Below are 12,553 nucleotides of genomic sequence, written 5' to 3' on the forward strand. Positions count from 1 at the left end.
GTCGAATATTTGGCTAAAAAATTAGCTCACCTATTAGCCCTCATATTTAGATGCACTAGAGTCAATTTGACCTAAAATTAGCTAGTTAGTAATTAGCTTATGGTATCCAAACACGTCTATCCCACACGTCCCACACGTCTATAGCTCTGTATCCTTTCTTTTCGATTGCCGTTTTTATCCCAGACACGATTCTTCAGATTTTGTTTTTTTACAGTTCTTACGTTGTCCGTTTCTTTTTTCTCCGGTCTACAATTTAGTCCCATTTTCAGCTCCCTTTTTCCTCTAGACCATAATTCCATCTGTTTTTCTGAGTCTGTCAGTCGTTTCTTTTTTCCTCCCGTGCATCGACACCGGAAAAAATACATGTAAGAAAATAATTTAGTTTACGTGTGAATAATGCTTCCTAATATAGTAATAAACAATATCTGCATATACTTAAAATCAGTGTCTTGGAAACAAGAAGAAAACACGAAATCTATTGACAGGAAGCATACTTTTAATCCATTTATCAAAAGCTCATAGCCCATTACGGCATTGCTCATATCTCTGAGCCACGCAAATCGCTCAAGAGACCTCGTTACAAGCTGTACATTTCGTTGTAACATGTGAGCATATTCACCAAATTTTCATCTTTCAATCTCTCTCCCATTTTCACACAAATTTTCATTCCGTCCGGTCCATCTACTTACCTGAGCATAAGAGTTTTGGCCAGTTTTAATATAATAGTATAGTCCATGATAAATCACTACGTAGAAAACGATTTTTAGCAACGGTTCGATTTTTTTGTAGGGGCAGCCGGTGATGGAGCCGCCCCTACAGTGGCGTACTTGGATGCCCAGACACCAGCCGCCCCTACAAATGGAACAGCAGGGGCGGCTGGTGTTACGAGCCGTCCCTAAAAATGGGGTCTGATTTATAGGGGCGGCTCAATCACCAGCCGCCCCTGAAAATACTATTTATAGGGGCGGTTGGTGATTGAGCCGCCCCTAAAAATGGCCCCATATTTATAGCTCCGATTTGTAGGGGCGGCTTAATCACCAGCCGCCCCTACAAATGACCCCCATATAAAACAGAAGTAGCACCTTCTTCCTCCTCGGGTCACTCACTCCAACCCGTGAAAGAAAGGTGGGGAGGCCTTGGGCACCTCCCAAAAATTGCTCTACTAAGGGGGGAAGGTTTTGGTCTCAAATCTTTTGGTGAAGAGATTGTAGAAGGTAAGAAAATGCTATTTCACACTTTTTTTGAAGTTTTTATGGTTGGTTAGTGAGTAATTAGAGTTTTGTTTTTCTCTCTCTTCTATGGTGCTTGAGCTATTTATGAGCAAATTAGACCCAACTTTTAAATGTACTAGGCCAAATTAGGGAGGGGAACAAGATCATACCCTTATTTGGTCTATGTTTCTTGATTTTAGTGAACCATTAGTTAGTTTTATGGATGTTTCATGTGCATGTGATCTAGATCTAGGGTTTGGTTTTTTTATTAATTTCGTTTTTGTAAATTTATGTTTGATAAAATTGGACTAGAGTTTGTATAAAAGATATTGGGTAAAGTATAATTATTGCTAATTATTGTCTTTGAAATTGTTTATTGTAATCAATAAATATGTATTTTTAATTATTTATAGATAAATGGGCCATTAATTAATTTTTCTCTACCATGGTGTGTTTGTATGCTTCATGTAATTATATTATATTTATATTCATATATATCTGAGGTATATACAATTATTCTCAAATAATTATTACTTTGATTCATTTTTATATATATCTGAATAAGTAGTCCTTTAATGTTTGTTTTGTTGCTGTTGTAAAAGATGGAGTACAAGAACTCTTGGATGTATGGTTCGTTAAGGTTCAAGCTAGGTTTCCGTGAAGAGGTGGATAAATTTATTGAAGCCGCAACGAAGCATGCAACGACATTGAAAGAGAATAAGGATACCATTATTTGCCCCTGTAAAGATTGCAAGAACCGTATGGCATGGACAGATGTGACTATCATCAGATCACATTTGATTATGCGAGGATTTGCTGAGGACTACACAGTGTGGATTTATCATGGTGAAACAGTTATTGTTAACGACGAGGATGAGGAGGAATACGACGATGAAACCATAGAATCCATGTCCCAATATTCAGCAGAGCTTGATGCACGAATGGATTTTGAGTTTGGCAATGAACAAGGTGGTGATGCTGGTGGTTGGGATGGTAACGACGAATGTGGTGCCAATAATGATGGTGGAGCACGTGTCGGAGTTGAAGATGATTTAGATGACATGATTCGAACCCTTGGACCAGAGATTTTACTAAATAGCCCAAAAGGTCTAGAAAATTTGGAAAGAGTGACAAAAGCATCGAAGGAGACTGTGTATGGTGTTGAAAAGGGCTGTCCGACACATTGGACATTACTACGTTTTATGCTTGAGCTGCTCATCCTGAAGGCTAAGTACGGCTGGTCAGACTGTAGTTTCAATGATCTATTGCATCTCCTGTCATGGGTGCTGCCACAACCAAACTCAGTTCCCGCCAACACGTACCAAGTGAAGAAGGTCATAAGTCCATTGACAATGGGGGTTGAAAAAAATACATGCATGCCCCAACCACTGTATTCTTTTTCGTGGCGAAACGTTCAAGTCATTGGATAAATGTCCCTGGTGTGGGGCTAGCCGGTACAAGAACAATGATCTTTACGGTGAGGACGAACCATCCACGGGGAAAAAGAGGAATAAGAAGGGTACAAAAAAGGTGGTACAAGAATCTCAGCCCCCAGAGGACACTCCATTAGGCAATGATGCAAAGCAGAGAAGAATTCCTGCCCTGGTAATGTGGTACCTGCCAGTGACCGACGGCTTGAGATGTATGTTCCTAAACCCTAAAGAAGCCGCACTCATGACATGGTGGGATGATGAGCGTAAGGTGGATGATGATAAGATTGCACACCCGGCTGATTGTAGTCAGTGGCAAAGGTTTGATGAGAAGCACAAAGAATTCAGCGATGACCCAAGGAATGTACGGTTTGGCCTGAGCACCGATGGAATAAATCCCTTCAATGAGAGGATGAGCAACCACAGCACATGCCTAGTGATCTTGACCATGTACAACATCCCAATATGGTTGTGTCAGAAGAGAAAGTACCTTCTCCTCACTATTCTTATTTCTAGCCCTAAACAACCAGGCATTGATATAGACGTGTTCCTCGAGCCCTTGATGCAAGAAATGGAGAGGCTATGGAGGCATGGGGAGCAGATGTACGATGCGTTCCGAAAGAAGGACTTCATATGTAGAGCAATAATATTTGTTACTACCAATGATTACCCCCGCGTTGTTTGCTTTGTCTGGACAGATCAAAGAGAAGACGGGATGCTTGGTTTGCTTGGATGGTACTACATGGGTGTACCTGGATGCATCCAAGAAGATAGTTTACCTAAGGAACCGACGCTTCTTAAAGACAAGTCACAAGTACCACAGCAAATTGTTCTTTAGATTTTATGACAACGCCCCAGAGATTGAACCCCCTCTGGAGAGACGTCATAACAGAGAACATGTGTACAGAATGGTGAAAAACATACGCGCCGTCTATGGAAAGAAGAATCCGGATGGGACGAACAAAGATAGAAGCACACCTCCTGTAGAAGGCGTACCTTTCAAGAAACAATCGATCTTCTTTCAGTATCTACCTTATTGGCCAGACTTGGAGGTCCCCCATGCCATTGATGCTATGCACGTGCAGAAGAATGTCTTTGAGAGTCTCATTGCTACCTTAATGGACACAGGCAAGTCAAAGGATGGTCTGAAAGCACGAAAAGACATGGTGCAGCTAAACGTGATGCCATAGCTTCACCCGGTACCTGAGGCTAATGGAAAATACACTCTGCCCGCGGCGTGCTTCAACCTAACACCAGACGAGAAGAGAGCTATATGCACTTTCCCGAGGGGGATCAAAGTCCCAACTGGGTTTTCAGCAAATGTGAAGAAGCTAGTGTCGATGAAGGACTTGTCAATAACACACTGCAAGGCTCACGATTACCATGTGATGCTGACAGTGTTTCTACCTATTGCAATCAGGGCTATAAAGCCAGAGTTCTTGAAAATGGCCATCACCCGCATGTGCTACTTCTTTTCGAAGATCTCACAGAAGACGATTTGCAAGGAAGAGCTGAGTGACCTACATGAATTTGTGGTGGAGATACAAAACCAACTGGAGATGTGTTTACCTCCTGCTTTTTTTGATATAATGCCACATCTCATGATTCACATGGTTTATCAGATACAGGCGCTTGGCCCTTGCTACTTGAATGAAATGTGGTCCTATGAGCGGTTCATGTTGGTTTTAAGTCGATACGTGCATAATCGAGCATACCCAGAGGGCTCCATGATAGAGAGTTACAGTACTGAAGAAGTCATCGAGTGCTGTCAAGAGTACCTAAAAGTACAGAAAGGGATTGGTAAACTCGATTCTCGTCACAAAGGTAGGCTAGCTGGGAAGAGCACCAGTGGTAGAAAAGTGTTCATCGACCATGATTACAAAGAGATGAGTCGAGCGCATTACAGTGTCTTGCAGAGTACACAACTGATGCAACCGTATATTGATGAACACTTGGCTATCATTATGGCAGAGAGAAATGGCCGTTCGGATGATTGGGTCATGAAACAACACAAGCAACGACTAACTACATGGTTGAAGGACCAAAACATACCGTCTGAAGAAACCATAGACTCTATTACCATCAGTAGGTTGGCGGAGGGGCCATCGAGACAAGTGACATCTTGGAATGCTTATGACATCAATGGGTACACGTACTATACCCACGCAAAGGATAGTAAATATGTGAACCAAAACAACGGTGTTCGAATAGAGGCTCTCGATGGATTAGGGCGAAAGATCCAATACTTTGGCATCATTGAAGAGATATGGGAACTTGACTATGGAAGGGATATAACGGTGGCCCTATTTCAATGCCGCTGGATCAAACAACACCAACTGAACGAGATCGGATTGAGAGTCCTGGACCTCGAGAATCTAGGCTACCAAGATGACCCTTGGGTGCTCGCTTCACGTGTCGCACAAGTTTTCTATATGTCTGACCCACAAAGTAACCTCCCCCAAAGAAGAAGACAAAGCACGTGGTTGCCTCCGGGAAACAACACATTATTGGAGTTGATGGCGTGGATGATGTTGAAGCTTACAATAAGTACGATGAGATGCCGCTATTCACAGACTTTCCTAAGAAGATCAGTGTTGTGGAAAAGAATCTCCCCAAAGACATAATGCCATGGGAACGAAAAGGTGTCAAAGGGAAAGTCGTTACAGCGGGCTAGCTAGTTGTTGAACGTGGAGTGTTTATGTAAGTGTGTGTTTGTAAGACTTTATTTATGCATGCGTGTGAGACTATATATTTATGTACGTGTGTAAGACTACATATTTTTGTATGTGTATGAGACTACAATTTATGCATGTGTGTGAGACTACCCTTTGCAACATCCAGATGACTCTATTTGAACATCCATTTTATTACTACAAAATTTCATTTGTCAAAGTTTGAGCACTTCAAATTTTGAATCGTTCAAACAAAGTCACATGACAAGATGACCAAAATAAAAGTTGTACATGTTGATGAGTTATACAACTTTTATGTTTACAACATTTTCATTTTATTTCATTTAACGTCATAAAATTATATTCGAAGTTTTAAAATTCAAATTTTTAATTTTTGTTTTTTTATTTTCTATATTGTTTTGACTACAATTGTTTATATATATATTTCTTCATATATATAATAATAAAAAATATTATATTTGTGTATATACACAATTTTTTTATATTACTTTGTGTTTTTATGATATAAAAAAATATAGAATTTATAATTTAAAAAAAATATTTGTAGGGGCGGCTGGATCAGGAACCGCCCCTACAAATGCATTTGTAGGGGCGGCTGGATCAGGAACCGCCCCTACAAATGGTACCTAGCATAAATAGGAGGGAAGCGCACGGGAGTCATCGTCTGGGCGCTGTCTTCTTCCTCCGACGCCGTCAGGCTGCCTAGGGTTTCCGCCGCCGGTCCCGTGCCCGCCCACACCCGCACCCGGTCCCCGGCGCCCGCCCCCGCGCGTCGACCCCCGGCGTCCCGCGCCCGGCCCCCGGCGCCCTCCCCCGTGCGCCGACCCCCGGCGTCCCGCGCCCGGCCCCCGGTGCCCTCCCCCGATCGCCGACCCCCGGCGTCCCGCGCCCGGCCCTCAGCTCAGGTTTGTTCCGTCCCTTGAACCTTCTTCTTGTCTTCAGTTCCTTGCTATATTTTTTCACTGTCATGTGAAAAAATGTGGGTATCACTGATTCCCGCAACTTTTGAACGCGCTTCTGCAAATTATGTGGGTATCTATCTATTTTAGAATAGATGTGCTGTCTCGAGACACCTTGTTTTATTTTTCAAAGTTCAAAATTTGGCTAGCCTGTTCTCACTGATTCCTTTATCGCGCAATGTAACGTATGGAACTCGGGTATGTAGTTGACACCTGTTAACTGATCTTATGAGGCTGAATTCACATAACGTTGTTCACAGTTACGTTTGTTTCAGCACGAGCTCCATTATTGTGTAAATAATAATTACAGATTTGCGATCATGTAATGCTGTACAAACCAAATGCTGGGATGGAAATCCAGGCACATGATATAATTTACATATAAGCGATGACGTTGGGTCATTCCAGGCTGCATTTAGAGGGACAGAGTATCGTCCACTAATTTATTTACACATAGTAAACTTTCTAAAAATGTAGTCATGCAAGGCCTCATGTCAAACAAAATCCAGGATGGCCATAGTGCTGTACACTATGGATGGGGCAAATAACATAAATTTATTTGGTGTCAAAGAGGTAGCAATACTAATGAAAGGAACTATTTGTCTACGTAGTAGTCATGTTGAGGTGAAGCATGAGATTGGGCAACATCCTGGTGCGTCTTTTTTGCCGTGGACATAGGATCACTACGCAAATTGCCATGCCTAGAGTAAATTAGTAGACAATTAAATAAGATAAGATGATACTCTAGAGTGGAGAAAAGCTAACATAGGCAGCGCCTGAGAATTTGCCGTTTGCAGACTTATTCTGTCTTATAGGATAATAAGAAGGTTAAGACGAAGAGGAAGGGTCAGAAAAAATATATCATGTGAAGAGGAAGTAGTAGTGCCAATAATACCAACTGGTACCTTGCTTTATTTGTGTTTATATTATAAAACAGACTCACGTAAGCCTTGTGTTGACAACTGGTACCTTGCTTTATTTGTGTTTATATTATTTGTGAAGAGGCTGTGTATGTATAATAGAGGTCATTCCTTGTGTTGACAATGGCTAGATTGGAAGGCAACACGCTTATGACTAGATTGGGTAATTACTGTACTGTGCATTGCTACACTATCCCATTTAACTAAATTATATATCATTCGGTTCTATTGTTACACTACAATTAAATTATTTGTACTGTGCACTAGCCATAGTCTTGTGTCATGTAGCTGCCTGTTATGTAGTAACATGCCAAATACTCTAGGCTCCTGAGCACTAGTAACTGTTTGTCAGAAGTCATTACATGCTTAGTCATTTTGATACTAATACAATCATTTTGCTCAAGTATGTAGTAGCTTATCGAGTTGTTATACTCCGGTCTTTCTTTTGTGAATTTTATAGCTTTATTGGGTTAACAATCTACCAGCTTACTGTTGTATGGTAGAAGTAGAAGATCTCTCTCTTTTTCTCCATAGGTCACACTAGATGCCTTCCAACCATTTTGCTTGCCTATTGGCCTCCAGCATGGCTTCTATCGGCTACTAACACTTGTCGGCTTCCTACAGGCCGATTTGTTTTTGCTTCCTATAGGCTTACCGATAGTACTTGCCTATCGGCTTCCTGCATGGCTCATATCGGCTACTGTATGGCTGACATGATCCTATCGTCTCCACTCTGTTTCTTATCCTCTCCTCTATATTTGGCAGCAGCAGCTGCTCTATTTGTTTTGTCAAGCTCGTGCTGCTCTATTTATTTTGGCAAGCAGCTGCTGCTTTTTTTGGCCTCCTCTCCTCTCCTCTTCTCTCCTCTCCTCTCCTTTTTGCCTATGATGAAATTGTCATCTCCATATATTATCTGAAATGAGCTGATGATCAAATTCTACTACTACTACTACTACTACTTCTACTACTACTACTGCTGCTCCTACTACTGCCCTACTACTACTAATTTCTGCCTTTTGCTTATAGCAGTAAGTGATTTCCTATGTTTTCACATTGGCCGGTTTCTACTGTTAACTATATTTGTGATTTCTGCCTTCATGCACTTATTTCTGCTCTTACTCTACTACTACCACTCCTTCTCTATTTTTTTTGCTTATATACTGCTGGTGTGTAGTGGCTGCTGCTGCTACTACTACTACTACTACTACTACTCCTACCACTACTCCTACTACTCCTCCTCCTCCTCCTACTCCTCTTACTACTCCTACTACTCCTCCTCTTACTACTCCTACTACTCCTCTTACTACTTGCTACTCATAAGTGGCTGCTGCTCTTACTCTACTACTTCCACTCTACTGCTACACTTACTCTACTCTACTACTTTCTACTTACTACTACTACTTGCTACTTCTAGCTACTAACTGTTGGCTGCTGTTGCATTTTTTGCCAAATCTCCCAGGACTCGCCTAGGACTTGTTGTCCTGTCTTTTGCCATCAGCTGCTGCTCTATGTTTGCTAAGCAGTTGTTGGTTTTTTTGCCAAATCTCCCCTCTCCTCTCCTCTTCTTTGTTTTGCCGATGATGAAATTGTCCAAGTCCATACATTATATGGAATATGAGCTGATGATCAAGAACTTGTGAGGAACTTGACATCATTAGCAGCCGCCCCTACATTACCTTCTCCTCTCTTCTCTGTTATGATGCCTTGATGCTCCAAGTTCAAGATCAGATGATGATTGACATGTTTCTAAGGCCTCTACCACTGTTACTTCTCGTTTTTTATATTATTGTTTTATAGGACTACTTTGGTTTATAGACCTTTTTGATTTCTTATACCTTCTCGCGTACCTAAAGCACATTTTCTTGCATCTTTTAGAACAAAGCGTGAAATAAAGTCACGGACAACAGACAGTGCAGCTCGATGCCCCGAGCACGATGAGCAGCCAACCCTTGAGGAGCAAGCACTAGAGGACCAGCTTACTCAGGAACAGTTCGATAATGAGGTAGAAAAGGATCTAGAAGTGATGCTTACTCAGGAGGAGTGTGACGAGGAGGAAGGCCCCGAAGGAGAGGCTGCTGAAGGCGAAGAAGAAGAGGATGATGAGTCAGAAGAGGGATATGAAAGTCCCGAGGATCCTTTCTCACCTGAAGCAAGAAGGAGGCCAACGGAGGAAGATTTGGACAAGGATTTTGACCCAAACGAGGAGGTAGGGAAGAAGCCTTAGCTTGTAAATTTTGCTAAAGCTTTGACGGTGTTACCTCTGCTAACACTTTGACCTGTCCTATATACAGGTCACTCCTGAAACTCAGAAAAGACGACGTCGACGTCCGCGATATCTCGCTGGATAAGACGAAGTAGAGGAAAGGAGAGCAGAGGCAACAACCACAGAGACGGATCACGATGCCTCTGCTCCACAAACTCAAGACACAACCATGACTACCAAGCCTAAGAGGAAATGAGGGGATAGAAAAGGAAATCTATATCCAGATAAGGCTTGCTATTTGATAATGGAGGTTGGGCCAGCAGGGGAGATCCTTGAGCCGAAGGAATTAAGAGGACAATTCCGTAATGCGATCGAGGCCCTAGTAAGAGATAAATTGAACCCAGCAATCCCTAACTAGAAAGAGGTACCAGTGAACATAAAGAATGCACTATGGGATAGGCATCTGAAGGTCAATTTTAGACTTCCGGAGGGTAAGCATGAATTGGTAAAAAAATGCTATCAGGATGTTGGGAGAGTCATTTCGACGTTGAAGGTCGGAGCTCAACATGAAGTATATCCAAAATGGGTTAACTCCCTTCAACGAGTTCGGCAAAATAACTCCTAGTCAATGAGAGGAGCTCGTGGCTCAGAAGACTTTAGCGGAGGCATTGGAGCTCAGTGCCCGTAACACCGAGCTGGCGAAGAGGAACAAACACCACCATCATCTAGGCCCCGGTGGCTACTATGCCAAGGAAGAGCAGTTTAGGAAGATGGATGAAGAGGCCGCAGCTGTTGGGAATATCGATGTGATGAACTTGAAGGTACGCTCAAGGAACTAGATATATGCGAGGAGTACAGAACCATCCAGCAATAATCTTAAGTTTGATAAGCCGGAGACCCAAGAGGCGGTATCAAGGATACTGAAATATGCTGAAGACAAAGAGACATGCTCATTCAATCCTTCCAGAGAGAGGGACGAGCTTAGCCTTGGCTTGGGAAACAAGGAGCACACAGGCCGCACCAGGGGGCTAGGGAAAAGGATGACCTAGAAGCAAGGATTCGAAGAGGACAGGCACATGTACAAGAAACATGGCCGAGACCGAGAGACTAGTCTTGAGCTCCAAGTGAAGGCTCTAGTTGCGAAGGCGCTGGAGGAGCAAGGAATGTCTATGGAGCCACGTATATTAGTGATGCCACCGGGAGAACTGGCATTAGTTGGCAGCCCTCCGAAAGTTCCTAGCAGCCAAGGTTCCACTGCAGCCACAACCCCAGTCAATCTCATACGGGAACCTACTAGTTGCACCTTGGTGTTTCTCAGCGGCCGGCAGAACACTGTGATGGAGGTGGCAACGGGTGTGGCACATCCTCCCGGTGGCTTACACCACAATAATAAGATACCGCCGGACTACACTAGGGTCGAGGTGCATACAGTGAAGCCCGAGTTCATGCAGTGGAGGATAGACTACGCAACTCCCGAGGGGCTGGTGTTACTCGGAGACGTTATGGGGCAGTTCATCCTCTAGCACAAACGGGACATTATATTGACTGCTTCTTCGTCGCCTTCCCCTCTCCCAAATTTGGAGCGAGTTATTGAGGCCAGGGAGATATTTTCACCGTCTCGTGACCCCCACATTCCTGAGATGCCACATTCTTCCCCGCCTCCTATCGAGCATGTGCCTGATGAGATGCCACAACCTTCTCCAACTCATGAGATGCCATAGTCTTCTCAATAAGCACAACCGATACATGAACAACGAGTGCCTCCTGAAGAAGGTGATGCACAAGAAGATGAGGACGTGCCGGAATGAGAACTCCGAAAGAAGATTCCAATCAACATAAGGCCAGTTTATGTTTCGATCAAAGACGTCTCGTCGGTGTCCAAGTGGTATTCCCATGATCAGTCCAAGCCTGAAAACCAAGTTAAAAAAGTCCCATCACGGGGTTCTAAGGAGGCCGTCGGTAGCAAACTCCACTAAATTGCAAAGCAGTATCCAAATGTTGATGCCATCGAATGGTCAAAGGATTGCCCGAAAAAATATGAAAGAGGCAAGCCCTTCCTACCAAACCGGGACATCCAGCGCCTACCACTTAGAATGAGAAGGTTCCATGATTGGTACTTGCGTGTTCTCCCAACGAGCATATATATCATACAAGCATGCTTTCCCACCGGCACATTTGGAAGCCCAGCCGGGAAAATTGTCTTTGACTTCAATGACATGCACACATGCTTTCACCTAGGAGAAATAGAGATGAATCTAATTCGCACGTGGTGCCTGTAAGTCCTTGTCCTCCCGATATGATATGAATGTAATCTTTGAATTTTGTTATAACTAACCCACGCTGTGATTTGTAGAATGCAAGTACACATTATTAAACAAATGCCAAGTGTGAAAGTCGGGTATGTAGACCCTCAAGCTATAGCCCAAACAAATTTTAATTACCCTAAACGGTGGACACTGGATGCCAAAGAGCTAGCAGCTGCAAAGACTCTTTGGGAGAAAGAGTGTATCCGTAGTGCGAAGCTAAGGGAAGAGTCCCTTAAGGTTGCGGCATACATTGCCTTGGCTTTCAAAAATCTCCAACACCACTCTACTATATGGCTACCATACAACTTCGAGTAAGCTCAACTCTATACTTAAAGCTTTGTTCGATATATTTCATTTGATGCAAAAGGGCTTATCTAGTTCTATGATTAAATTCATGCAGCAACCACTGGATTTGTATAGCCATCGATGTCGGGAGAAGCATGGCATGGGTCTTTGATTCATTAGATAAGGACACGGTGACATACAAAGACTTCATATCGATTCTCAAGACGTATACATATCGACAATCCTCATTAGCTTATATGTTTATATGCATACTTATAACGTTCACTTTTGGATACTAAAAAGTTGTATTTGCTAAAATAATTCGAACAGGGCATTTAGGTTCTATGTCACTAATCATTATGGAAGGCATGATCCAGCAAAGAAGGAAAGGCTGGCTATAAAAACACTATGTGCGGTAAGTGTAACTTACTTTTTCAGTACTCCGTTACATGGCTGTCAAAAGCATTACTTAACATTTTCATATGCAAAACACACAGTACCCCAAGCAGAAGCCTGGGAGTGTACATTGTGGATACTATATATGTT

The sequence above is a fragment of the Miscanthus floridulus genome, chromosome 14 (assembly GCF_019320115.1).
Source record: "Miscanthus floridulus cultivar M001 chromosome 14, ASM1932011v1, whole genome shotgun sequence".
Taxonomy (NCBI): Eukaryota; Viridiplantae; Streptophyta; class Magnoliopsida; order Poales; family Poaceae; genus Miscanthus; species Miscanthus floridulus.